Here is an 11,646-nt window from a genome sequence, read left to right as displayed (position 1 = left end):
ACACAGATGAACATGTGGCCAACGCTAGTGGCATAGGACTCAACCCTGACTTGGGGCACCAGGGAAGGCTCTTTGGAGGGACAACTAGGCAGAGTCCTGAGGCTGCGTAGAAGCTTTGCTGGCCCGTGTTCTAGCTCTTGGCAGTGTTGCGTTTTCCTTAAAGAAAGGAGGACTTGTGTCTCATGGAAGCTGGAGCTGAAAAGCCCATTCAGAGGCTTCTCTGCCTTGAGAGGTGTGTCCCATGGAAGTACCATCTGGAGTCTCCCCCTCTCCTTTCTTTCTTGTTCCAAGCTCCTCCCACCCATGGGAGAGGTTCCAGTGAGCTTCAAGGTGGCCATTGTGCCCTCTTGCAATGTGCGTAAGCAGTTATCACCTAAGAATATCATCCAGGAATCAAAAGAGTCTTCAGCTAATAGTTTCTTTTTTTTTTAATAGTTCACGTTTAGTTTTTTTCAATTGCACTTTCTATTTGTACTCATTTCAGGTGTACAGCACATACTTTACAAAGCATTCCTCCTGATATTTCCAGTACCCACCTGGCACCATACATAGCTATTATAATATTATTGACGATATTCCCTATGTTGCACTTAGCTAATAGTGTCTTTTCTTTCATCTTTCGGTAGTGGTAAAGGCTGAAGCAATAGCCAGGAGCTCGGGGAATTAAATAGAGCAGTGCTCACTGCAGTCAAGTTGGCTCCACCTCACACTCATCCTCAGTGACAGGCTGATAGCTAATGGGAAAATTATTTAACTGTGATTGTCAGCTCTGTGGATGATGATGTTACCCTTACCCAAGCAGGGGACTTCAGGGAATGATCAATCGAAGGTATCAGATGGCACTTGGCGGACGGAGAAAGAGAGTCGGTAATTAATAGCTTTGGAACAGTCTTGCAGAAATATTGATGCCCGAAAGACGCTTGACATTTTCTTTTCCCCAGACGGCATTAACTCAGGAAGAGTTCAGATTATGGTAGCTGGGGTGGCGCCGTGAGCTGTAGAACACAGAGGAGGAGCAAGAAAAGGCAGGGCAGGGTCAGTCAGTCAGGAGAACTGTCTTTCCCTACGCTGTGGTTTGAGTCTGGCTGCGTTGGGGGCTCACCCCATGGCTTTTGCTTATCTTTTCAGTGTCCCCAACGTTACGACCTGCATCAGATTTCAGCTGAGTCCTAAATCAAAGCCCAAACTCAGCAGCTTACGGTCATGGACTTCTAAAAAGCTGACTATAATTTTATTTTAAAGAAAACTGTTTTCTTTCACACACACATATATATCCCTGTATATACATATGTATATTTACATATAAACATTTTTATTTGACTTTTAACCAAGATTAATCACATTTGTTTTTCACACAAAACTTTGTGACTTGATAAAAAAAAAAAAAAGACACTAGAAGTGGAATAAATAAAATACCAAAACGAAAAGTCCTTGATGTTGCTGAAATGAAATTTCAGTGATAAATGAGAAGGCTTCTTTTAAGCCTGATTGAGTTAACATTGTCCTTCCTCTTTGCTATAATAGATAAATACATTAAGCAGGAATTATTTGGCACACTCTACTAGTTATTTGAATTTTAATCTTTCCCTGCCAAAAAAAAAAAAAAAAGAAAGTATAAAATTGCTTCCTGATGTTCTTAGGAGAGAGTACGAAAAGCCGCAGCCCAGCCCAGCAAGCCCTGTGTCCCCCGCCTGCCGCCCCCCCAATTCTCCGTCCCCTTCCCCAGTTTCATTTCCTTCGCAGCGCTATTTCTGTCTCTCATGCCCACATCTATTTCTCTGCCACTTTCAAACTTGCCACTGAAGTATATAATACAGGTGCTGAAAGGTGCACTTCGGTGACTGTTGGAAGGATTTTTCCAGTGGTCATGGACTTCTTAAAATTTTATTTTCATTGTAAACTATATGTAACATAGTATTTAGCGTTCTATCTGCTTTTAAGCGCACCTTTCAGGGGCATCAAGAACAGTTACATTGTTGTGTGGCCATCACCGCCATCCATCGCCAGGACTCATTCATCATCCCGATCTGAAACTCCACACCGGTGAACCCCGCGGTCCTCCCGCCCCCGCCCTGGTAACCATCAGTCTCCTTCCTGTCTCTGCGAATCTGACTGCCGCGGGGACAAGGGCTTTGATATGAAGTGTACTGGCTATGGCCCCGAGGCCCCATGTGCCTCCCATTTCTTTTTATTTGGTGTAAGTTTATTACCGTCCAGCTGTGTGATGACAGTCTCCAGCCAGCAAGTGGTGCCTGGAAGGCTGTTGCCATGGATTTTTCTCTCGTTTTCTGTCATCGCCATGAGAGACTGCTATGCAGCTAAGGTTTCAGCGTCAGACCACTGTCTCCAGTGTGAGTCAGTGTTGCTGCCAACTTCACAGCTAACTTCCCTGGCCCCGTTGCAGGATTAAGTGGCTTCCTTCCCCTTAAGTGGTTTCAGTTCAGTGCTCGGTGGTATGAACGCCATCTCAGAATAAATCAAAGCCACGTTTGAGGGATGCTGCTTCCAGTGGTGACGATTTCCGAATGTTTCTTCTTCATCTGCTCAGGAAGACTTGCCTCCTAAAGGCAAAGGTTTCATATCCAAGAGTGTGTGAAAGAAAAATGTGTTAGGTAGGCCGTTCTGCTACCTTTCTCCTGCCCTGACCCCTTCCCTAAAGCTGAATCCTGTGTAGCCGAGCAAAGAACATCTGGAAAGTTTAAAGGCCTATTTCATCTGGGAGAAAGGCACATCTGTGTGGTTAGAGCGTTTCTGGAAAATGAAAAAGCAGAACAGAAATTTGTAAAGGTTGCCGCGTGTTGGAAGAACATGCCCATGTCTTACTCCTGAGCGTGAGAATCACGAGGACATCTGGTTCGGAGGAAGCCAGTTATCCCACAGGCGAAGACTCCCTCCCTCCAGAGCCCCACAGAGTGAATCTGTGGGCGGTGTCAGAAAAGTGGACCACGAATTTATTGTAAGAGTTGGGAGAGGACAGAAGAGGAAGATGTTTCCCCCTGCACTTTAAAGTAACAAGGACTAATGGTCTCCCATGCCCCTGGGTGTATTGGAGGAATTGCTGAGCATAGATGAAATTTATCAGAGTAAGTTCTTGTCCTCAGCTCGTCGCACCCTCCCTGTGTTAGAGCTATATATCCACACCCTGTGCCACGTGATTTTGCATTATCTGGTGTGGATGGGGTATGTGTCCTCACTTCACCGATTTTGGGTTTCCTCCTGTGATCACTTTGACCAACAGAAGACGGGTGGAAGTGACAGTGTGGCAATTCAGTCACCCCTCTTGTGCTTATGCCACATGACACAAGAAGAACGCAAGTCGTGGAGCGGTTGACCCCAGGAGCATGAGACCACTCTCAGTGAGTAAACTGCACCCTTGAGCCAGGCTGCACCCTTGAGCCAGGCTGACCTGCAGTACCTTGATGTTTAGCTGACTTCCAGACCCATGAGTAATCAAGATACATGCTTATTGTAGGCCACTGAGTTTTAGGGAAATTTGTTACAGAGCATTGCTGTGGCAATAGCTGACTAATGCAAAGACCAAAATGCAGAAACAGAGAGTAAAAGGATAAGTGAAGTAGGTGGCTAGCCTAGGAATAAGGAAGGAAGTGGTGGTTGGGTCTGAGCATAGAGCAAGTAGGGAAGGGCCTGAAGAAGAAGACGAGGTGAAGATGAGAGGAAAAGGAATGCTATAGCCGCTGCCCCATCCGATGCTGGGTGGGCGGTGGGAAGAGAAACAACACACACGCATGCGCATGCATGCATGCTCACGCACACACGTATGCACACACACACACCTTTCCTCTGTGCCTCTGGTAACCACTGGGTGTCTTTGTTCAGTTTTGCCAATGTCTGGGAGGTAGATGCTTGCTTTCTAGTGGGGGTGGGGTCTAGACTTTTAGTGTTGGGGTCTATCTAGGTTTGTGGTCACATTATGTCATGGGAGCAACAATAAAAAGGTCGGGCACATGAGGTCTAAGGACAGAGCTCTGCTTAGTGGGTACTGGCACCACTAACCACGGGCAGGATGCTTCTGAACTTTAGAAAGTCTTTAGCACAGGGAACCAACTCAAAAGCACATGCCCGTGCTGTGAGCTGGGCTCTGGAAGGTCTGGTGAGCTTGGGGAAGTGACTTAGCCTCTCCAGACTGAGACTCGGAGATAGTGGCCCTCACAGTACCTACCCCGGGGGATTGCCAGGAGAAGTTAAGAGAGAGTGGATGTTGGCAGAGGAAAGCCCTCCACCCATTGATGTCAATAACCGTGCTGCCATTTTGTAATAAGAACTGATAGCTGATGTTCAGTAAGGAACTGATATATCTTGTTTTCCTGAGCCTTGATGTTTAGTGAAGGTAGGAGTCCCACCGAATGGGATGTCACACCTGACCAAGTCTTGAACTCTCATTGGCAATCCTCTGAGCAAAAAGCCATCCTCCGCCCTGGCCGGTTGGCTCAGTGGTAGAGCGTCAGCCTGACGTGCGGGGGTCCCGGGTTCGATTCCCAGCCAGGCACACAGGAGAAGTGCCCATCTGCTTCTCCACCCCTCCCCCTCTCCTTCCTCTCTGTCTCTCTCTTCCCCTCCCGCAGTGAGGCTCCATTGGAGCAAAGATGGCCCGGGCGCTGGGGATGGCTCCTTGGCCTCTGCCCCAGGCGCTGGAGTGGCTCTGGTCGCAACAGAGCGACGCCCTGGAGGGGCAGAGCATCGCCCCTTGGTGGGCAGAGCATCGCCCCTGGTGGGTGTGCCGGGTGGATCCCGGCCGGGCGCATGCGGGAGTCTGTCTGACTGTCTCTCCCCGTTTCCAGCTTCAGAAAAATACAAAAAAAAAAAAAGCCGTCCTCCACCTGTGGTTGCTTCTCCCTCAGCCCACATCAGCCACCCTGCTGGCTTTGTTTCTTCCTTTCTCTCTTTCTCAGGGAAGCCTGTTTATTTCTGTGCTTGTATGGGGGTGGGAGAGGACCTGAAGGTGGCGGAGTTCAGTAGGACACCCCAGCTTACCACCAGTTTGGGCTGTGACGGTACAATATTCTAGTTGGCCCACCCACCACGATCTAGGTGACTCCTCTGTCACACTTATGGATTGGAAGAATGGATCAGATGACCCTTATCACAACCTCAGTGGGATATTTTTAGCTAGACTGGTCTCTGGACACTAACTTGCATTTACCTCTGAATCTACTGTATGCATTTGCTCCACTTCTGTCTCGTACTCTCCTTTTCCAGCGGAGAATTTCCAGACCAATGGGCACCTTGTCCAGCCTTCTTTCCATTTTTCTTAGGGTTTAGGTGGAGGAAGCCCGTTGGCCCCAGAAGCCAGTCCTCCCTAACTGCTTCCTACAGCCAGTCTCCCTGGAGGCTCTCTGTGCGTCCCTGGTCCTGGTTCGGACACCTGAGCGGGTGGGATTCTGCAGCCCGCCTCTCAGAGCAGGTGGTAAGCAAGGCAAGGGGGATCCCAACCCCTTCCCCAAAGGCCTCTAGCCCAGCTCTTCAACAACCTGCAAAATAAACATTGCTTTTATTGCTGGGTCTCCTTACCCATTCCCCAAGAGAACAGGCCGAATACTGCTCCTTCCTCTGCATCAGACTTGAGTTTGTTGTTCATTATAATACAAATCAGTCATAGAAGGAAATGCTCTTAACAGGAGTGCGCCCTTACGGGCTTCTTACCATCTGCATTTTATTCTAAGTGTCTTGTATCTATTTATTTACTCATCTGCTCAGTCACCGTGTGAGGTGCGTGCTATTGTCACCACGCTTTACACGTGAGGAAACCGAGTCTCACAGAGCCTGACTTGCCCAGGTGTGCCCAGCTAGTGGGTGGAAGGGGCGAGATCTGCACTCCCGGAGTGCGACCCTGGCGCCTGCACTTGTGCCTACTATTGTATGTTCTAACGCTCATCGACACAGTGTTGGCTGGCTTGAAGGTCACTCCAACATTCATTCACTTCTTTCCTGGAAAAGTAACAAATATTTAGCAATGCTCAGAGATTTGGCAGGCTCTTACTAGGTCCTAGGAAGACTTGGGCCTTCCACTCAATGTTCTCTTTAGAATGTGGATTACTCAGTAATGCCTCTTTGTCCCCAGCTCTGAGCCCCAGGTACCTAGTCCAGGAAACAGGAAAAGTCCAACTTCCTGTTATTATGTCAACATCTCTCCACTCTCAGCTTTTCTGAAACGGAGTCAACCACTTCCCTCGTCACCCCTCTTTCCTCTCTAACTCACACGGGGACTAATGTACAATTAGATCCATTTTCTGAGACCTGAGGCCCTCGGGCTACAAGTCTTGCAGTGCCTTTGTCTCCTCTGTTTGGCTTCTCATACCCAGTAAGTCCCTTCTGGCCTGGTCCTCCTCCCCAGACAGTGGCCTTCCGATCTCATCAGACAACGATCCGCCTAGAGCACTGGGGCCCCAGCAGGAAAGGCCTGGCACTCTTAAACTGGTCAGTGACATACTGTGATGAAGGGACAGGTCCCAGAGGTGCAGGTGGGATTTAGGAAAGTCAAGGAAGGATGGAGCAAGACCCCAAGGCTGTAACAGTGAGGGTGGGGGAGTCCCTTCTTCCCCAGGCCCCAGGGTCCGGGGAAGGGAGCAGTTATGCGTGGAGAGGGCCCTGATAGGGCTAGGCCTCCAGAGGAGGGCTATGGATAGCTATTCAGTCTTAATGGGGAAGGAGTTGGAATAAAATCCCTGATTTTAATAACTCTCCCTCCCTCCCTTTTCCCTCCTCCGTTCTTCCTCCCTCCTCCCTCCCTCCACCCTCCCTTCTTCCCTCTGGTGCCTCCAAAGGGAGCTGGGGGAGGCAGTTTGTACCGGTCAGCCTGCTGGGCATAGAGCAGGGTGGAGACAGTGGGGCATGGACCTGGAGGGCAGAGGGAGCTAGGAGGGTGCACATGTACCATTTCCCCTCACCTTCATTCTGCTGCGGGATCTGCAGTGACTTCCTGTCCATGCTGGGCCACACTTGGTATTCAAGAATTCCACAACAAGCCCATCAAATCCAGTCTTCTCCCTTCTAAACCTATAGAGAACGGGCATTGCACTCACATACACTGGTATTCTTACTCTGCATGTCTATTTTATATATTATATACATTTTATTTATTTTTAAGTGGAAGTAGGGGAGGCAGAGAGACAGACTCACACATGCGCCCCGATTGGGATCTACCTGAAAATCCCCGTCTGGGACTGATGCTCAAATCAACCAAGTTATCCTCAGCGCCCAGGCCGATGCTTAAACCAACCGAGCCACGGTTTTGAGAAGGGAAGAGAGAGAGAAGGAGGAGAGGGACAGGAAGAGAAACAGATGGTCGCTTCTCATGTGTGCCCTGACCGGGGATTGAACCCAGGATGTTCATATGCCAGGTTGATGCTCTATCCACTGAGCAAACCGGCCAGGGCCTTATGTACATTTAAAAATCATAGTAATTTATTTATGTTACTCTGATACCCAAGGCAAGGGGGTTGTGCTCATGAGGATGAGCATCACCTAAACCCCTCCCAGCATCCTAACAGCCTTGCTGGTCCTGAGATGGCAAATGGCCCCCTCGCTGCTGAGAGTACACACCGGAAGGCTCAGATAAGTGGAGAGCCCGGGCTCTGAATCCTCAGAGAATGAATGGGTTTATACTCGAACTTTGCCACTTACCAACTAGACCAGGACTTCGCCCCTTTGAGCCTGGCTTTCGTCATCTTGTAAATGGGGATGACTCTCACAACACGTTCCTGTTGTAGGATTAAATGAGATTGGCATAGCGTGGGCACTCAATAGGGAAGGGACTGAGTCTTACCCACCTTCGAATCACTGCCCCTGGCAGTGCCTCAGACACAAGAGGTGCTTGGGAACTTCCCTGTCCTGAAGTGGGGGTGAGGTCCTGCAAGGATGTGAGAGCTAATGGTGTTAGCAAGTTCCAAGGTAGCGAATGCTCCCTCTCCACATCCTTGCCAGAACCCATCTGCCTTCCCTGAAGGTTTTCAGAGGCGATCCTGAGCCGGTAGTCCATTCAGCCCCCGTTTTCCCAGCGCCCTCTTTGTTTTAGTCTGTGAATCTCCTGCCCCAATTGCCTGTCCATGTCCTGGCTTACACTGCCCTCTGGTGTATGCTCATGGGACGAGCATGTTACATGAGGGTTTGTGGTGACATTTTCTTGACATTGAGGAAGAAGTTCCCTTATAGCTGCTGTTTGCAGTATTGTTGGGGTTGAGAGCTAGTATTTAAGACCCCTTCCCGAATTTAGCTCAAGACTCCTAAGGTTTACCAAACACGAGGCATTTTACCAATGTCCCTGATGACTCAGCCTTCAAATAATATCGCCCTTCTATACTCAAGTTTCTCTCTATGGCAGGCACTTTGTGTTTGGCTGAGACCCAAAAGGAACAAGGTAGTTGGGTGTCGTTCCCCATTTGCTGTCTGTTTTCCTCTAGTCCCTGGACACTTAATTCTTAGAGATTCTCCATCTGCTTTTAGGGGTCTGAGGTCATGGGAGGCGTTGGACCCAAGAGAGACCCAGAATCTACCCTCCCTATGCTGGGTCTGCAACTGCCCGCCCTTCCACCTGCTTCCGCCGCCTTGCCTCCTGTCTGCTGTCCCTTCTCAGAGCTGAGCTCTGGGTCAGTGAGTGCGAACTGGGGTCGCTCAGGCCAGAAGGGGGCAATGGGCACTTAAGTTCAGCTCACCTTCTGCTGACCTTGCTGTGGCACCTGCTAGAAGCATATGGCTTTTACCATTAGCCTGAATCATGAAATTGCCCATATGGAACAATTTTTGACCTACAAAAACAACAATTTCATATGGTTTGGCACAATACTTAGCCACATCAACCCTGTGTGTGCTGTTGGTGGCCCTGGAGTCCAACACTCCCCGGCTCACTCAGACCCAGGTTTGTGACATATCAGGACTCCGGACTGTTGAGCTGCAAGGAGGGCCCTAAGGCCCTAGAAAAGGTCAAGTCGACTTCAGGGGCCCGTGGCCAGCCTCACTCTCCATGTCAGAACCCTCTGATCCTGCACGAGTTCCTCGGTGACCTCCAGGCCAGGCTTGGTTGGGGCACTGCTCAAGGGAGGAGCTGCTATCGCCGTGCCAGGTAGCAAGGGAACCCCGGAGAAGCGCTTCTTATCAGGTAGTGCTCACCCTCTCAGAGTGGCCTGCAGGGAGGCAGGAGGGCAGGAGGCCTTGGGCTTCCGGACACACCAAGCACCCCCAACCCTCACCTCTGCTGCCCAACCTGGCAGCCCGGCTGGCGTTGGGTGTCCCCAGACTGAGTGTGAACTCCGCAGGCCACCAGGACCCTGCAGATGGCTCCTGTGCGCCGCCAAACTTCCGGCTGGTAGCCTGAGCCAGCCTGGTTCAGGAGTCATCTAGAACGTGCCCAACAATGAAGGCAGAGTGGCCCCGGAGGTTTTAAAGCTACAGAGTCATGGGAGGTTTGTGAGTCGCAATTCATCACTGAAAATTTCGACTCTGAGATTCATCAGCCTGCTTTGAAATCCCCTGAAACCCCCAGGACTAACACAGAGATCTTGATGTCTTAGAACCTGGTGGTGCAGGTTAAGGACCTAGTGTCTTTCTTCTCAGGAGGATGCAAACAAGAGAGGGAGGATCTCAGCTCAGGCCATTTTAGCATCCATCCACCCATCTGTCTAACCATTCATTCATTCATTCATTCAAATGATTATTGAGTGCTAATCTGTGCTAGGCACTGTGCTAAGTACTTGGACAGCTGTGAACAAAACAGACAAAATGTCTGCCCTCCTGGCATTGCAGCATCTTGGGTCACGCCATTAGTAACACTGCAGTTGCCCAGCTAACATTTCTATTACAAAGCTTACCACTTTTACCATGGGATGAGATAATTAAACAGATAAGATGTGTTTTTCTCAGACTTTAATAAGAGGAGATGCCCTGGATTTAATGTTAAATAAAAAAGCATGAGAGAAAATGATATATGCAGTTTAGTTCCAATTATGTTCATAAATATGTGCATAGAAAAAGGACTGGTGGGCATTACCCCTAATTATTAGTAGTGGTGTGACAGGCCGTATTTCCTAAGATGACCACAACAAAGTCCCCCATACTAGGCTCTGTATGCAATGTGAACTTGATTCTTCCATTGAGAGGTGTGGTCAAGGATTCCTCTCCCTGCATCTGTGACAATACAACTTCTGCCTAGCCCTCCTGGGATGCTCCTATTTGGAATGCCAGATGCTGTGAGGAAGCACATGGAAAAGCACATGTGTAGGTGACTTGACCAAAGCCCAAGATGAGGTCCCAGCTGATGGCCAACACATGCCATGAGACATGAATGAGGAAACGAGAGCCACCTTCTGACTGTAGCCATGTGAGAGACCCCAACTACGACCAGCCTCGTTTAACCTAGCCAATCCTCAGAATCAGGAGATAATAATGAGAGTTGTTTAAAGCCACAGACTTTGGGGATTTTTTGTTAAGTGAGAGGAGGGGAGATAGACTCCCACGTGCACCCTGACTGGGATCCACCCAGCAACCCCCGTCTGGGGCTGATGCTTGAATCAACCGAGCTATCCTTAGTGCCTGGGGCTGATGCTCAGACCAGCCAAGCCACTGGCTGTGGGAGTGGAAGAGAAAGAGAAGGGGGACAGGGAGAGGAAGAAAAGCAGATGGCATGTGTGCCCTAACTGGGGATTGAACCCGGAAAATCCATATGCTGGGCTGATGCTCTATCTACTTAGCCAACCAGGCAGGGTTGATTTTTTTTTTTTTTAATATAGCAATAGAGATCCAGAAAAAGTGGTTTATCTGCATTGTAGGACTGTGGGTGTTAATACTACTGTTCTATATTTTCCAAGATTTCTACAATAACCACTTTATTTTATAATCCATAAAAATTGTCATTAAAAATAAAACATCTAAATTTTTTCACTTCACCTAAGGAGAATTAAGATCTGAATTTGAACTGAAGGCCTTAAATTAGACTTGGAGAAAGCTTTCCACACAAGGCTGATGAGATGGTGCTGGAAAGGATTAGTAAGGTCAGTTCAAGTTGGTATGATGAAAAGAGTGGTAGATTTGGAGGGAGGAAACTTGGAAATGAATCTCAGTTTTCTGGGTGACCTTGAGCAAGCCCTTGCTCAAATTCAGCTTTCTATTTTGAAAAGTGCAGCTGGCTGCACAAGGCAGATAACACCCACCAGGGCTCCTGGCCCAGAAAAGGCGTTCTGGAAGCGCTAGGTGATCCTGTCTAATCAATGCCTATTATAAGCGGGCATCTGAGAGCTCTGTGGAGGGCTCATCCTTCACTGCCACCAGAGGCTCCAGTTCTAACAATAATGTGCTATAATAGCCCAGAGAAGAGCCAGAATTAAAAAAAGGAAAGAAAGAAAAATCCAGAAACGCTGAGCAACTTTTCCAGTAGTCTTTGCTCACGACGCCCCACCATGGCCGAAGCCTCTGATTCTGCCCATCTCAAATGACTCCATCGCACGCCGGAGCCCCCAGATGCAAAGGGAAGAGAACCCGGGGCCCCCGCCTGGCGCGAACCCGCGCTGCAGCGAGTTGCTGGGGCCGGTGTCCCGGCAACCTCAGAACTCGCCTCTGTGGGAGGAGTAGGCGGTGGCCGTGTCCCTCTGGCCTTTGGCTCTGAGTTTCCAGCCAGGGATCCCGCAGTTGGGCCGCCAA

The sequence above is a fragment of the Saccopteryx leptura genome, chromosome 1, assembly GCF_036850995.1.
Source record: "Saccopteryx leptura isolate mSacLep1 chromosome 1, mSacLep1_pri_phased_curated, whole genome shotgun sequence".
Classification (NCBI taxonomy): Eukaryota; Metazoa; Chordata; class Mammalia; order Chiroptera; family Emballonuridae; genus Saccopteryx; species Saccopteryx leptura.
The sequence above is the reverse complement of the archived record's forward strand: the minus strand, read 5'-3'. Positions refer to the sequence as shown.